Below are 16,885 nucleotides of genomic sequence, written 5' to 3'. Positions count from 1 at the left end.
CGTCTATGAGCGCCAGACTGACGCCCTTCGTCCTCCTGCTGGGAGGTTGTTTATGTGGTCTGATTGTGGTTTGTTGCGTTAGTTGTAGGTTGTTAAGTCTGTCTTCTTTGTGTGGTGGAGGTGTTCTGTGATTGTCTAGTCTAGTCCTCTTTATTGTCTTCAGCGTTTTGCTTAAACTTGACCTCCTGTTGTCATTTTAGTCAAAAGCTTTCTGTACAGTTATATTTTGGCCTTCTGGTTTATTTGAAGCTGTTCTGTATCATGTGGTGTCGTTCATGGGCGATATTGTGTAATCTGATATGTTTGCGGTCTCCTATTGTTTGTCTGTTGTTGATTTCATACTGCGGTGCTATTTTGGTGGTCTATTGTTGGTTTGAACCCTGGTGTTTTTTTTTGTGTAATCTTTTGTTTCGTTTCTATGCTACCATATATTTGATGTACTCTTGTCTTTGTGGTCCATTGTTGTTTGTGAGATCTTGCTGTTTGTGACTCCCATTATCATTGATACTGCTGTATTTTGTGATCTATTGTTTATTCTGCTTGTTTTTCCAAGTATGATCCCGTCTTTGTGTGATCTATTTATGTGAGGTCTGTTTTTGTTGGCGTGGCCCGTTGCTCATACCATGCGTTGATGTGAATATAGCATGACATTCTTGTTGATCGATCAGTTGTGCTTTATTCTGTCGTGTTACGACAACAGCCTCGATTTTGTGACCTATACTTTCGAAGTGGTGACGCGCTGTTGTCTTGTGAAGTTTCATGTCTCTTCTCTGGTCTGAACGATATGATCTTTTATCATTCCTGTAACGCGGTGCTTGTCTGACGTTCGCTGCTTCAGTCTGCTTATGCTTTACCACTGGTAGATTTCCCTTGTGGTTGGTTGTTTCTAGATCTTACTTATTTTTGTGGTCCTGCTGTTGTATCTGCTGTTGGCCTCGGTTCTCCTTGATTGCTTGTGCAGTGCTCTCATGTATACTTTGTAGAGATTCTGACGCAACTTCTACTGACTATTATTTGTTGTGGGGTTAAGTCCTCTGTTGGTACTTTCGTAGTCTTTTGTTTATGCTTATGGTTTGCATGGCTCTGCTGTGGTATTGCTACCTCTTTGTTAATGTAGTTGTTGTTCCTGTGGTCATGCTGTTATTTCACTAGTGGTACTATGACTCTCCTGTTGTTTCTATAATTGTGATTAACCTGATTATGCTTTCGATTATTTGATGGTGCCATGGCTCTACTGTGATCTGCTTATGACAGCCTTTGTAAGACAAGAAAAGTTAGCAGTTTAAGCCACACTGTTTCAGTGCCTCTGACAGTCTGCTGAGTGAGCTGACTATGCTAAGTGTCAGCAAATATTGATGACTCTCCCATGGTATCAAGGATGACGACTCACTTCTGCGTTGTTCGACTTCAAGCATCAACTTCTGCTTGTATCTTGAGACGTTACTGATTACTGAACTCATCTTGAGGCACACCTGTCATACATATATTACAAGACGGATCGTCAAACCCGGGCTGTCACTGCTCGTAACACAATACAACAAGAGAACTGTTGTTATCAATAACAACTTGCTACACTCTGTAAACTGCTGGAAATTAAATTCTTGCCACTAGCAAAGGATTACACACTCCTCGTTCTCGCCCATGGAATATGTAATTGTAATCAGACATCTCTCATATCATTATCTCTACAGTTTTTGATGTAAAGTATATACATCGGTTACATATAATCTATTGAAAAAACATAATGTAAACTTCAGGAAAATTACACATCCTCCTAACTGTCTTGGTCCCCCGCCACAATCCATCATATCCGCAACATATCTGCTGACTCATTTGAATTCACAACAATGTATTAAAGGATTGCTTGAGGTGAGGGTCTTCCTGCTTCCTGTCCTCGTCGTCGTCTGGGTCAGGTGGAATTCTTGGAAATTCAAGACGTCAGGTCTGCTGACGGAGGCTCCTCGTCCCCTGACACAACAATCAGATTCTGATTCTTCCTCGTCTGATCCTCAGCTCTGGCTATCCCTGATTGCCTCACGTGTGAGGTTTTTTCAGAAGAGATTGTTGTGAATCTTACTCATTTGTTCACCCTCGTGCATATCAATCTGTTGATGAAGAGCATGAGTGAGTTACAGAGGCTGCTGAGGTTCACTGGCCAGATGATTTCGTGAGGCCTTTCTGACAGGCGACAGTGCTGACACCAACCAGACCCAAGCACTTCTCATTGGTCGGTGCTGACACCAGCCGGACCCGAGCACTGCTAACTATACTCAATATATGATGAATTCCTGGTCAGCAACACGAGAGGTCATGCAGGGTCGGGATATCATGCTGTCAGGCATGACTTAGGAAAGGTTTAATAACGAATGTGGACTAAAGGTGCCAGAAACATGGAGAGAGAGAGAGAGAGAGAGAGAGAGAGAGAGAGAGAGAGAGAGAGAGAGAGAGAGAGAGAGAGAGAGAGAGAGAGAGAGAGAGAGTCCTTTAGAAATGCTGTAGGCTGTTATCATGGCGAGAGTGAAATATACGCAGTTGATGTACAGAGCTGGTACACGGAAGACCAGTGACCGACGCACTCACTTTCTCTTGACTCCACTTGAAAATAGAGTCGCACTATCCTCACTATTTTCCCTTCATCTGTGAAACCTAAAACTGAACTCAGGGATAAAAACAGATACCAAGAACCGTCAGATGGTGTCCACAATTTGCCCAGCATTTCACCAATAGATCCACCTGCAAATGTTACATCCAACGTGTAATGACTGAGCATGAGGGAGAGTGAAGCTGGATGCTGAGACAGACATGTTGATAACCCTCCACCATCATAAGAAGGTTCTCATCTTGGTCCAGCAGGCACTACGCAGTCAACCTACACAGATCATGGTGTCTAATAACAATATCTTAACGGAGAATTTATCATCCGTCTTCGTGTAGCTGCTTAATTGTCTCACCTCCTCTCGTGTAAATGCTGGGTCTCACACGCTAAACGTCGCACTGGTCAGACACTGACATAACGCTGGCAAACAGTGGAGAAATTCTTGTTCTCTCTCTCGTAAATGATCTCTGCCATAGAGTCGAAAAAGATCTTGCCAGAGTGGCGCTGTTGCATACTAGGCGATACGGGTGACGCAACAATAGGAAAAAATAGAAGAAAAAACTCATAGTAGCAATTAGGAGTTTATTAGTAGTGACGAACGTTGATTGGCGGCACTTAAATGTGTCCATCATGTGTGGGGCGGCACACCCACTCACAGGGGGATCCCACGCCTCGCCCTGCCGTCCTGCCACCACGCACGCCACTGCCCTCCTTGCGACGGCCGGGTTCGCCCATACCGCAGGTGGGCCGCCAGCAGGAAGCCCCGTCTGGCCTGACGGAAGAGAAGAGTAGAGGTGATAGGTTGGATGCCCGGCCACACCATGGTCAGGAGAACACCGCTGCCCTCCACTGGTGGGACAGGAAGCTTGAGACACCCCATCCAGGGCGGTGAGGCAAGGAGGAGGCGGGAGGGCAAGCCTGAGAGAGAGCAAGGAAATGGCGGAAAGAGGGAGGCAGGAGGCCTGAGAACCGTGCTGGTGATGGAAGGATGGAAGGATGAAGGTTCTGTTGGTCATGTAACAGTGATAGACCTGTACACAGGACGCGAGTGAGCAAGCTACGTACTGCCGGTGACAAGCACTACGGTGTAGAAAGCCAGGAAGTGGATGCAGTAGATGGAGAAATGAGACAAGAGCGAGAGAAATGCTCTTATTTATCAGGGCGTACGGAATCGTGCTATCTGGAGGGATGAGAAGCAATACAGATAATGAGTTGCAATTAAAAGGAAATGGAGCGAATCACGGACGAAGATTAGAAACAGCAGAAGGTAAGAGTGACAGAGAAGCTCATGAAGGTGGTAATAACATATGGATGAAACGGGAAGAAACCATTTACCGACCTTTTCCATGAAGTATTGTACGTCGAGGTCAAAATTCATTGTATCATTAAAGAATTCCAACGTTTTGATGCCCAGGTACCCTGGCCGTGTGACCTGACCTGTTAGTTTGTCGAAACTTTACCATTTCTGACGCATCGAAAGACTTCACTGATCTCACTGGTTATGATCCCAACGAACTGAAACAGTTCGCAGCGTAGATCGTCCTCAGATAATGATCTTGTCTTGTTTACTGGTAACTCAGTCTAGTCTGGCGTGGGGGAGGGATGCACTCACGGCAGCACAGGCCACTCACTCCCCAGGGTCAAGTGTTGAGGACCATGTGGCTTCCACACTTATTGATTACACTGAAAGTATTGTAGATGAATTTCCAAGAAATAATCATTTTCTTACATTGCGTAGTTGAATCCTTTTCCTTCAAACTATATGTTTTGCAGGAAGGATGAAATTCAGCTTCTCAGCTATTACTTCCTGAGCTTTCTGCCTCCAGAAACTTATGAAACATTGTGGAGTAACAATATTTTCCTCCATCTCATGACCCCACAAGATCGATGATGTGAGAGCTCTACTGCCTCAGCGATCGAGTGACAACTTGTCTTCACTAAAAAAAAAAAAAAAACTCCAGACTCTCAGCTTACACGACCGCTTGCTCCCCTGACAGTCTGGCATTAGTGTGAACTCCCATGAGTCTCTTGTAGGGAGGGAGACCTGCTGTTTAGTAGAGAGGGAGACCCATTGTTTGTAGGTAGGGAGACCTGTTGTTTAAAAGGGGGACCTGCTGTTTTGCAAGGAGGGGGACCTGCTGTTTTGCGGGGAAGGGGACCTGTTGTCATGGCTGTCCTCGTGGGATGATCGACCTGAAGGTCATTGGTGACACACATCAGTGTTTCCTTCATTCTCAGATAACACTATTGAGAGGCTGAGGCGCCAAAGGTTATTGATCTTCTCTAGGTACGACAAAACTCTATGGCATCGAATGCGATGACTTCACAGTGAGGTACACTGGCGAGCTGTATATATCCCCTCACCTGTGTTGGCATAGCGTCACTGATGCCATCAAACTGCATCAATCAACCGAAAAAAATTCCTAAACATCTTCTTTAGGTATTGAGGATATTTCTAACCCCACCTGTGCTCACACCACCTGTGCTCACACCACCTATGCTCACACCACCTGTGCTCACACAACGACTGTATGTGAGCCATGTGTAGTGGTGTGAATATGGGAGGAGAAGGAGGAGGAGGAGGAGGAGAAGGAGAAGGAGAAGGAGGAGGAGGTCAAGCATTATTGTTGAGGAAATGGTCATATCTTCGCTTCATGTCTGACTTTTTTCCATGAAGAGGATTTGTCAGCTTTACATCGCAAACAAACTACATATCTTTTATGTCAATAATGATTATCTTATTGCCTATCTTTTATTGAAGTGATTATTGTTATTTCGAATTCATGTTATCAGTTTTATCATATACATCATATCTTGTGTAATGTGTTCCATACACACAATATTCTTGCGTCATATATTACATACACACAATATGCTTGCGTCATATATTACATACACACAATATTCTTGTATAACATACTTACCCTCAGACCTATGATGATGTTTGCTGTATTGTTAGGCTGTCATGTCATGCATTGTCATATCACGTTATGTATTGTCATATTATGTCATGAAGATGATACGCCGTTTCATCTCTTGTGCAAAATAACTTTATTGTTACTATTACCTACGAACAGTTCACCATGTGAAGAGTGGCGGTAGGAGGGCCAGCGTGGCACGTTCCCCAACACAAGCCTCCGGGAGTGAGTCTGAAACTTGTCTTCTAAACCTAAACTCAGACATCGAGGCTAACAAAAGCCAGTTCTGACAAGTGTGAGGGAGTCAGGTTACTGGCTTCCTCATTGAGTGGGTTGTTGACATGTGTTATGTTAATGAAACCTGACCACAGCCACAGCCAAAGAGGAGCTGTATCCTTGTTGTGTTGGGTTACGTTACCTGATTAACTACGCTACCTGGTCGACTTCGTCTCTCTCGCCTCTGGCAGATCCTTCCACCAGCCACAAGACCATTACTGATCTCAATCCTTTCTCTGTGTTCATCATCCCTAACCCGTGATCACCTCCTGCTTCATACACCTATGAGTCCAGCGCTTACCTGCAACACTTGGCTCTGAAATCTCATCCTAACATTCTCTAATGACAGCTAACATTCCAGGCAACACCGCCTGCTGTGGTCGGGTTTATCCTTCCTAGAATCATCAAAACAATATGAAAGATAATGATTACACGATACAGGAGCTCGCTGGGGCAACCACAATATAAGATTAATGGAGACGATCCCACAGATACATCACACAATGTTCTTGCAACAAGTAGAACATTGCGACACCAGGAATATTAGAAGAACCACGTACGTATGTCGCCCTCCACCGCCCCCTCAGTCAACCTCTCCCTGATACCAACACACAGATCATTAGAGGAACATGTCTGTAGGTCCGTCATGTCGGCGACCTTCACTGCTCGGTGAATATTAACTCCCGGAAATCTGTCTTTTATTTCATGAGCGACATGAACGTCGTGCGTTACATGGGCGTCATGAATTCCATGAGTGACGCATCTTGACGCGAGGAACGCCAACGTATGATGTACCTAAATATACCGACCCGGATCTTTGAGTCTGTTCCTGATACATTTTCCACTAGTCCTGGCGGAGGTACAGAGAGGTTTTCCACTAGTCCTGGCGGAGGTACACAGAGGTTTTCCACTAGTCCTGGCGGAGGTACAGAGAGGTTCCAGACCATTTTAAGCTTGACATTCTGTTGTTTTCCTGAGAGTCATGTTTGTCATGAAAAATCTGTCCAAATAGTACAAAGTTTCAGGACATCCTGTTCTGTATATGATCATTATTCTATTCCAGTTGACCTGGATCAAGTGCACAAGGCTCTACACTTCAGTTTTCCTCATCCTCACTTACCGTCCAGCGCAGAGAAGTAAACAAATTTTCCAGACAACTGGAGACCCATCATAGCTCACACTGGAGGCTTGGTTGCTTTGTCCGATGAGACGTCTCTGGAAACTTGCTTCCTTGTTTATAAGCCCTTCACCGCAAACGACCAAAAACCTCATGTGACATAATGACTCCCATGCAGTTTGTGATTCGCCCTCAGACTTTGTTCATCTGTCGTCCTACTTATCCTACTGCTTGACTTGCAAGCATCGCAACACAGACTTGTGCCAATCATTTATCCATCATTAAGTTCTACATGGCTGCACTATCTTGAAAAGGCTTTCGTCTATGACCATTTTCGGTGACTTCCATGACACATACCTCGTCACATTATTCTTTAGTCCAGACGTCCACTCTCTTCTTGCTCTGTACCAGGTCTTATCTGTCTTCACTGTGCACGTTACTTACCTCCTCCTTTCCAGGTACATTGTAGGTTGTCGTGATCTGTACATGAGAGTCTGGATAATGACTGCAACCTTCAGTGTAAGTTTTTGTATATTCTTCGACGACTTCCTCTTATACACCAAGGTTCTTAAACTTTAGCTCTCATCTGTAGCTACCGCAGTGGCCCGTGGCTCTCATCTGTGGCTTCAACAGACTGTGGCACTCGTCTGTGACTACCACAATCAGTAGGATTCCTCTGTGACTACCAGTCTGTGGCACTCGTCTGTGACTACCACAATCAGTAGGATTCCTCTGTGACCACCAGTCTGTGGCACTCATCTGTGACCAGCAAAGTCTGTGGTATTCTTTGTTGGTTACCACAGGCTTAACGCACCTTCCAGTCACAAGAAATCTCTGTGTTTCTCCTTGTGCAATATGATGACCCAGCGTTCGTGTGTCGCCAGGGAGTGTAGGTAACGACTGGAAACATGCCGACGAAGGAAAGGATCAGGTTCTTCACGAAATGTAACTTTAGCTTTTCTGGAAAGTGCCGGAATCTGTTCAGGTTTGTTAAGGCCGCATATTTCCTGGAGTTTCTCCTCTGTTGATATGATATATTTTTCTCTAGCCAGCTCGTCTCGTCTGAGCCTCAGACCTGACGGGTTTATGGTGAATATATTCCTGACTCTGGATCCTCTTTCACTTAGCGCCTGGGAGTCTCAGAACTGGACTCTTCTTCCTCTACATTCCTGTGTTCTGTGTTCAGATTATTACCTGTATCTACTACACTGTATCTCCCTCATACGGCAGTGTTCACTGTATACTCTCAATAGCCATCCATGTTAGTGTACGCCAGATACCATAATGGGTCACATAGATATGGAAGCTTACAGAGAATCCACAAGACCTATCGTGACAAGAATGAGCTTCAATCTTGTAGTAAATACAGTTTTGTAGTGTTGGCTTCCTTTTACGTGTGATGACAAACGAGAGAGAACAGGAAGGTAAGAGGTGAGGATCCCAGTGACAACCATGCTAACATTTCCTGGATCTTAAGTGAAACAGGATCGTGCAGAAGGAATATTATCACAACACAACCCGAGGCAGTACGAGCTGCGCTGAGAAAAATAGGAAGACGTTCGTCCGAAACTTGGTCGCCAGAATAATGATGCTTCCCATTAGTATCATTATGAAGACATAGGAATGTATATGGGTTAAGATTTTTAAAGAAACTGGGTTAAGATTTTCGAAGAAACGGAGATGAGAGTGTGTTTGCCATTGTAAGAGAAGACGTTTTAAGCCTTACCCGCCATTGTCCTCTTTCTTCTCTTCCTCCGTAGAGAAAGCTATCTTTAGTTCACTCTATTCTGCTAGTGTTCTTACTCAGCTGTGACTAATAATGTAGGGTGATCATCGAGTGTTCCCAGCCTCCCAGAATCCCTGGTACTCTCCTACCTCACTGCCGGCAAATATCCCACACCTCCGACCTCGTCAAATTGCTTTCAGTTCCATTAACCTCTGGAGAATTACCTGCGGGAGACCAGCAGTTCATGCCACTAATCTGTCACTCTCGCGTATGTCAATTTCTTCAGTTCGGAAGTTTTCCAGGAGTTGAAAGCAGGTCAGGGACGTGCTGTCCTATTTCTTCCTGTCATTCCCGCTGGAGTATCTTTCTTCATAAATTTTTTCCTGGTCTCGTGTTATCTTAATTCATTGCTCTATCAGCTTATCGTACCCTCAGAATTGTGTTTATTTCGCGTTCTTTTTTTTTTTTTATCTCAGTTCATTCTTAAATGCGCCCAGTCTTGCTTTAGCTGGACTACGTTCCCCTGAGCATGCCACCCTTGCTAAATGTGTCCTCAGTTATCTTCCCTCAGGTCGCGACTCATCTCAGTTCCCAGTCAGTTAATCCTTATTATTTACCGAGTTAAAACTTTGGTCATTTTTCAGGAGTCACTGAATCTCTGTCACACACCTAGACGAAAATCACCTTAAACGATTTGCCTCACTTAATGCAGCACTTTACACCATCGAAGTTCACTTTAAAGTAAGTTTAGTAATGCCATAGTAAGTGTCTAGGAAGTGGGAAGGACTTGGATGATTATAACGAATGGGAAGCTAAATTACGTAAACCAGACGACAATACATGAGAATGAACAAAGCCTACGAAAGCTTCATCTAACCTTCCCTCTGGCCACCATGGACCATACGTTCAGATTTTCATGAGCAAAACATCAGTGTTATTGTCATGTGTCTGGTCCACGTGATGCAGGTGTGTAAACAAGTTGTGTGATTAAAATGAATATTTCCGGAGAATTGTGTCGACTGAATGTTCATTGATGAAAGCAGACGAGCACACCAGTGAGCTACGTCTACAACAACGTTATAAAGAAGGTAAATGTCTCTCACTATGGAAAGTAGGTGAAGTTTACATTGGTTTTGGTCAAATGTAAACATGTCTGGTATTCTGGTTATGTGTAAACATATCTGGTATTGTCGCATTGTTTGCTGTCGTTGAGGAAGAGGAAAAACAATACTAACAACTACCCGGTGGTAGAGAGAGAGAGAGAGAGAGAGAGAGAGAGAGAGAGAGAGAGAGAGAGAGAGAGAGAGAGAGAGAGAGAGAGAGAGAGAGAGAGAGAGAGAGAGAGAGAGAGAGAGAGAAGGAATGTATATATATATATATATATATACACATACCACATCCTTACTCATTTATGTACACATGCGCACTGATCACCAGCTTAAAACAGGTAATCATTGATCGAGCAACACCTTCAGGAAGAAGAACACTTGGGTTGGCTGTGAATCAACTGCTGCACCCAGGATTCTAACTTGGATGTGGCCGTGGTCAAATCATGGTCAGGGACGCCAACCACTAAACCACGAAGACCTGTGCTTGTGTGTGTGTGTGTGTGTGTGTGTGTGTGTGTGTGTGTGTGTGTGTGTGTGTGTGTGTGTGTGTGGACCTGATACAGGTTCGCCTAAAACTTAAATCATTTAAAAAGAAGACCCAGAGCGAAGCAGGTGCTGACGTAGCCAGTGAACAAACACAGCATAATGAGTCGTGAGCCGTGAGGGTCCCTCCCGGCTCACTCTCTCTCCTGCTCTCCTTACACACTCACCAGACACTCAAGCACATGCACTCTAGACACACTCTCGAGCACTTACACACTCAGCACCTCTGACGTGCAAGTAACCAGTGCAAAATTTGGCCTAGGTTACGCCTCGGCACGGACGTGGGGGGCTTATGGGAAGCTGGGTAAGGCCTGGGGTGACTGGGACGTGGGGGTCGGGTGACGAGGCTGGGTAAGGCCTGGGGGGGATGAGGGACCAGAGACCAAGGCAAAGGGATAACGAGGAAGATGTACGTATGAGGAGGGTAAGGGGGAGCGGGCTGACGCAGGGCACATGTGAAGACTAACCGGGGCGCGTCAGGGTCTAGCAACACTGTGGATAATGGGGAAATGTTGAAAATGTCGATCTTGAGATACCAGGCTGTTTGTGGCTGAGATATGGTGCAGCACCAGACTGACACTCGGGAAGCTGATGAATGAGCAGGTTCGTCGAGTGAGTTTACTTCGCCAGCCTCCAGGTGGGTTGTGATGACCGACTGCACTCGATCTGGAATGGTTCGACTCCGTGTAGAGTACGAGAGACTGAGAAGTGCATGACTCCCAACTAAACCAAGATGATGACTGATCCAGCAGACTCAGGCTGGCTGGTGCTCGAACTTGGCGAGTGGCGCTGTCCAGTGCAACGAGGGAAGAAGCAGCTGGCGTCTTCCCATGGAGATATCGGTGTTAGGATGGTGGCATCAGGCGATGTATACTTCTGCCTAACTACTGTCGCCGGATCTTCCTGTAATACTTCTTGAGCATCTAAGATTTTCATGAAGGTTGTAGGGGACGACGCCCCGTGTTCTGCCAGCTATCACCATGAAGTGATGGAAGGTCAGTGACCGCGTATGTGGACGCCTGTTTGCCGAAGTGTATCAGAGAGGTCAAAGGTCGAACTCTATAATGCAGGCGTCTGTACAAGATATTTGGTCGAGATACCCACACACTTCCTGTGACCTGCTCTATGACCCGTTCTGTGACCTGCTCCGTGATATGTTCCAAACATGAAATGAAAGGATTAAGTATGAAAAATTGTACAGAGTGATATACCAATAAACATTGTTAACAAACATATTAGATGAAGAATAATATCACAATTAATATTGGATGACATAAACTGAAGCTCATCTTTGCATAAAGTGATCTCATCGATCCTTCGATAATAATCTTGTTCACTGTTTAACCCTTGCCAGACCTGCTCTGATAGTGTCTAGAATCATGGAGTGGGGTGTGTACTGCCGCTCCTGCTGGCCTGGGGTTCGTACTGCCGCGCTGTGCTGCCTGGAGTACGTACAGACGCCCCTGCTGGACTGGAGATAAATTAATATCACCCACGTGAGGGTAATGTCCAGGAAGGAATGGCATGATAAGACGTCTCTACGGCACTGTAATCACGTCTCTCAGAGAAATCCACTTGCGGATTTTCCTGGATTTGTGAAACAGAGAAAAGACATTAATTTGCAGTTGTCGGATATTTACTGGTGAGGAAGAGAAAGAAGACGCGAGCATAAACCTCTGTCTCACTACATCATCAAGAATGCAAGATACGTTCCACATACGAATATGTACATACATATGTACATACACAGGGTTTCTCTGTGCTCGCAAAAACATATATTCTGCAAGATAAATAAGAAGTAATCTCATTCCCATTTTATGTCGTTCATTTTCTCTGAGGAGGACGACGACAGACACATTCTTTACAGGAAATATAATGAGGAGAACCAGGAAAGTGAGGCGCGCAGCTTGTCACCATCCACCGCCACATCATCCACCGTACTCAAGTAATATTTTAAGTAACATGAACTTTAGACGTATATGAATTAGCAATGGTTTCCAGTGTGGCCATCACATCCGTCAGGTCAGACCAGAACCTGGCTGGTACAATCATCACACCTTCCAGGTCAGCCACCACACCAGCCAGGTCAGTTCAGGACCTGGCTGGTACGACCACCGGCACTCATAGCTGCCCTCCTCCCTCTCCCACCATGACAGTAACAATCAGAAACCCAGTAAAGTCACGTCAGCTCTCCAGGACGAGTGGAGGTACGTGTCTCTGGTGCACGCATCTACCTCCCTGACCAAGGTTTATAATTATCATTATCATCATAGTTATAATCAACATAATTATCATCATTATCATTACCATATCTATCAATAATCGTCTTTTGTTTTCGTTTTTCATATTTCCATTATGATCATCGTCGATTTTGCACATCACTTGAGGGAGCAGCAGCCACAGTGGTCACGAGAAGACTTGTGCCACAGTAACCTGGGAAGGCCATGCCTATGGCTGGATCAGTTGCCTCACACCTCAGCTATCAGTCGCCATGGTCAGCTTGTGGTGTACCAGAGTCTCCTAAGTTTATTCCATGATCTGTCGTCCTGCTGGGGTCACCTCAACATCGATCAACTTTCATAAGGGAAAACACTAGCATGGCGGATCACACATCATCTATACTAATAAAGGTGAATCATACTCCACACTATTTGAGGTCAAGAAAGGTCACACTGTAGTTTGGCCTGGTACTAACTACGAGTGTGGGTGTCAGAGGAGATCAGTACTTCAATTAATTTTGCTTCATTAGTGCACAGACCATATTTTGGTTTCAATTAATCTCGTCAAATGGTATAAAGGTCACAGGTCAGCGGCGGGAGGGCCAGATTTATGCTAGCATGTTATTATGATGGTTGAGTGTGTCCAGCAGTGTCGCAACCACCCACTCACTCACCATCTATGGCCGCACGGGGGAAGGTGGGAAACTTTATTTCAATTGTGTTATTAAACTTTTTGATCCAAAACTTGTCGTCTATAGAGTTTTAATTTCATTTTTGATGGAAGCTTCTCCTTCCTTCCAATACGTCGCAGATGAAAATGTTCTTGCCATCAGTAAGAAAATGACGCGCTGATGTTCTGTTCTATATGTAAGTTGTATCTATATTGATAGACAGTTGTACCTTTCTGAAGTAGACAGGTGTCCTTATATGAGGTAGATAGATACCTGAGAAAAGCAAATATCTAAGGTAGACAAGGACCTGAGAAATGTAGGAATTAAGGACGATGAATGTTTGAGGTCAAGATACCAGAGGAAGGTCAGTCAGGTCAAGATACCAGAGGAAGGTCAGTCAGGTCAAGATACCAGAGGAAGGTCAGTCAGGTCAAGATACCAGAGGAAGGTCAGTCAGGTCAAGATACCAGAGGAAGGTCAGTCAGGTATTAAGGTATTTAGGGAAAACAATTACCAGTTAATTACCATGATTATATTAAGGTTGCCCACTAGTCAGGTACACTTGAGCCAGACCACATGTGTCCAGTCCTGGTAACAGAAGTTTTCATAATCAAGTGTTTGAATTTGATCTTAAATATATATACACAGTCTGGAGTCACTTGGGTCTTACAAGTATTTGTCTTGATCCAGGAAGAGTAAGAATTTCCTGACAATTATGCAGACGTGGTGTGGCTACGGTCAGAACCAGTGTATGGGAGGCTGTGGCTACGGTCAGCACCAGTGTATGGGAGGCTGTGGCTACGGTCAGCACCAGTGTATGGGAGGCTGTGGCTACGGTCAGCACCAGTGTATGGGAGGCTGTGGCTACGGTCAGCACCAGTGTATGGGAAGCTGTGGCTACGGTCAGCACCAGTGTATGGGAGGCTGTGGCTACGGTCAGCACCAGTGTATGGGAAGCTGTGGCTACGGTCAGCACCAGTGTATGGGAGGCTGTGGCTACGGTCAGCACCAGTGTATGGGAGGCTGTGGCTACGGTCAGCACCAGTGTATGGGAAGCTGTAAAATGTTTAGCGTTGTGTTGGATTGGGGCCCAGGCGGCCAACCAGACCGACCGCACCAAACGCCACACAACTAAAAGGGTTTTGATGTTTGTGGCCCACAAATGGTCAGTCTGGCTGAGTAAGCCTGGACACCTGGAGACACCCGGGCTCGCTAGAAGCCGTCGGCAAGGGATAAGAAATCCTCGTACTTGAACAAAAAATTGTCGAAAAGAATTTGGAGAAAAAGTTTATAGACCAACGAGAAGGATGTTGACGATCATATCAGTATCATTTACATATTGCTGACGGTCTACTTGAAACGACTTCACTTTATTGAATGACGAATATAAAGTCTGTTATCAAACCTAGTGTGATCTACACCTCTTGTCCTGAATCCTATGATCACCTCTATCAAGTCTCGTATAACACAATCCTGGCTGGTAGCCTTCTTCATGTCACTCAAATTAGTTCTTCTGTTTCGTGAGAGTCATATCTGTTATGCTCCCTTATGTGAGTCATATTTATCATTCTACCTTATGTGACTCACACGTGTGATCTTGCCTTATGTGAGTCACATCTATCATCCAACCTTATGTGACTCACACCTGTTATCTTGCCTTATGTGAGTCACATCTATCATCCAACCTTATGTGACTCACACCTGTTATCTTGCCTTATGTGAGTCACATCTAACTTACGGCTTAGAATGATTCACATTTGTTGTTCTGTTTCTTGTGATATCAGTTATCGTGGTTAGTGTTATCTTCATCCCTCATTCTGTATATTATAGTTCATACCTGTCATCTTGCATCATGTGATCTGTATCTTATCATGAACCATCTGAGCCTCACTTATCGTGTGATCACACATGTAATGCTGCACCATGTGACCTGCACTTCTTATCTTAGTTCACGTGACATCTTCCTAGAACAACACACCACCACTCTGTCTAGTGCTCCTACATTATGAGCTACCACTGTACTTTTCCTTCCCTATGACCGCAGCTTACCACCACACTTTCCCTTATCACCGTCACCGGGGTGAGGCAGGCTGGGGTTCACACACCAGAGGCTGGGGTGAGGCAGGACTTGTGACACCAGCCAGAGGTTCACACACTCAAGAATATTACTTATCGACTCGGGTCTCCAGCTACGGTGCTGGACCCGTGGAACATCCTGGATAACTATGCTGTCGTGTGAGGTGTTTGCGTATCATTATGAGTCTATCTGTATGTTTTTATGGATGGTTGGTAAACATTACGACGGATGGTGTCTATGTGTATTCTGTGTAATATCGTCAGCGTACTTTGGTGAACGGACCTGTGGGCTGTGGTTGGTGGTGTCTGTTCACTGTGGTGGACGGTATCTGTAGTCTGACGATGCTGGTCACTGTAGTGTGTGGAAGCACACGTTTAGTTCCATACCAGCTGCCTGCTCCTGTTCCAGATATATGTGTATGTGGTGTGTCTTTTTCTTTTTAATGATATCACTGTCATTGAATGGTAGGGTCATACGCAACTCTCGGTTCGCTAAGCCCTCGGCGTCCGAAGCCCCGGTTCTCTCCCACTGCTTTTGTCTACTTCCTTTACACATGAATGTCTGCGCTCCAGCAGCTACAGTTCATGCAATCTCAGTTATCATCTACACCGAAATTCACAAATGTTTTACTGAGGTCCTTCTCCTCAGACTGCGTAAATCTAACTGTAAATTGGTAAAGCGTTTGGTCTATCATCCGTGTTTATCAGATAGGAAGCAAGATATTCATCACCGTCCTTGTGATGCTGTCAAGAGAAGAAGCGTAAACACGTTGACAGATCTTCGCCAGAACGCCAGCAACTCAGAGTCTTGCGCCATAAATCTTAGGTCTTCGCACGATGGTCTTCACACCACACGGTCATCATCAGTGATCAGGTACCCTGGGTTACCAAACATCTGCCGCTCAGTACCTTCTTCGTCACTCATTCGTCGGAACAGACACACTCTCCTCCTTGCCCCAGCCCTCACGCTCTTCCCCACTTATACTAGAGTATACATAGTTACCTCCTCACCCCCCCCCCCCCCAACTCCTCTCCTCTCTCGTACAGCAGGACATAAACATCTCCCTCCAACTGCCTCTTCCCTGGTGCCCCTCACGTCTAAGTGTTCCCCAGCACGCCTCCTGCCCGCCCCCCGGCACCTGACTATCGATCCAAGTCTTCCACCTCATTAGAAATTTTTGCTGGTGACTTTGGCCCCTCGTCCAGTGGTACTGCAAAATTTCCTGCTGAAAGCGAGTCTCTCCACGTCGCTCGCTGCTTCACGGGAAGTTGCCATTGTTAATCTTTTTCACCGCTGTATTTCTTTGCCGTTGACGTGATTAATGCTTCGCATGTCACTGTGCGTTGAGCGTAGGTTCCCTTCTCCTGAACGTAAAGATATGCTTATCTTCTGAACGTACAGCATCGTCCTTTGTTCCTCCTCACACCCGGTATCATGCAGTGTGCTGACACCGCCATCTGTGTAACAGGTCGGTGTGGACACCGGGCTTGAGGCAAGCGAGCAGAAACGTAATTCCAATATTCGAGATCCGGTTTGCCAGAAATGTGGTTATCTCTTATTCACTTAACTCCAACTTCAGCCAGCCAGGAGGCAGTCAGCCAGAATAACTTGTACCCACCACCTCCAGAGGCGT

At 45.4% G+C, this 16,885-nt stretch overlaps 1 protein-coding gene across 1 annotated transcript in view; it reads left to right on the top strand.

Annotated features, from left to right (window-relative positions):
• Nep1 (Neprilysin 1) overlaps window positions 1–16,885 on the top strand; it is a 105,260-nt gene that overhangs the window by 44,552 nt on the left and 43,823 nt on the right. The window lies entirely within an intron of this gene.

Source organism: Panulirus ornatus, chromosome 52, assembly GCF_036320965.1.
Source record: "Panulirus ornatus isolate Po-2019 chromosome 52, ASM3632096v1, whole genome shotgun sequence".
NCBI lineage: Eukaryota > Metazoa > Arthropoda > Malacostraca > Decapoda > Palinuridae > Panulirus > Panulirus ornatus.
Note: the sequence above shows the minus strand (reverse complement) of the source record. Positions and strands in the feature narration are given on the sequence as shown.